A 319-nucleotide genomic window follows, 5' to 3' on the forward strand; every position below is an offset into this window, starting at 1 on the left:
TATATGGGCTCATTCATAAACTTTGGGTAAATGAATGATATTTAATTCCACACTCCAAGATGTAATTCCCCACCATAAAATTCATTCATTACTTTTTAAATTTTTATTAGCTATAATCTCAATGAATTATTGAAAATCAAGAATAAACTTAATTATTGTACATAAATACATACAATACACATAATAAATACAAAAACCTAAACTGGATCTAATTGTACAAATTATTTTTTTTTTATTGATAGATTTATTTATTGATAGATATTACAATCTGCCACACAGTTGTGGGCAATAGGTAATAGTGATGAATGATCTCTTACAT

At 24.8% G+C, this 319-nt stretch overlaps 1 protein-coding gene across 1 annotated transcript in view; it reads right to left on the bottom strand.

Annotated features, from left to right (window-relative positions):
- The window catches only part of LOC136797218 (homeobox protein HMX3-A-like), a 443108-nt gene that overhangs the window by 5469 nt on the left and 437320 nt on the right, over nt 1-319 (bottom strand). The window lies entirely within an intron of this gene.

Source organism: Halyomorpha halys, unplaced genomic scaffold (assembly GCF_000696795.3).
Source record: "Halyomorpha halys isolate HHAL.00 unplaced genomic scaffold, Hhal_1.1 Scaffold16.1, whole genome shotgun sequence".
Lineage (NCBI taxonomy): Eukaryota > Metazoa > Arthropoda > Insecta > Hemiptera > Pentatomidae > Halyomorpha > Halyomorpha halys.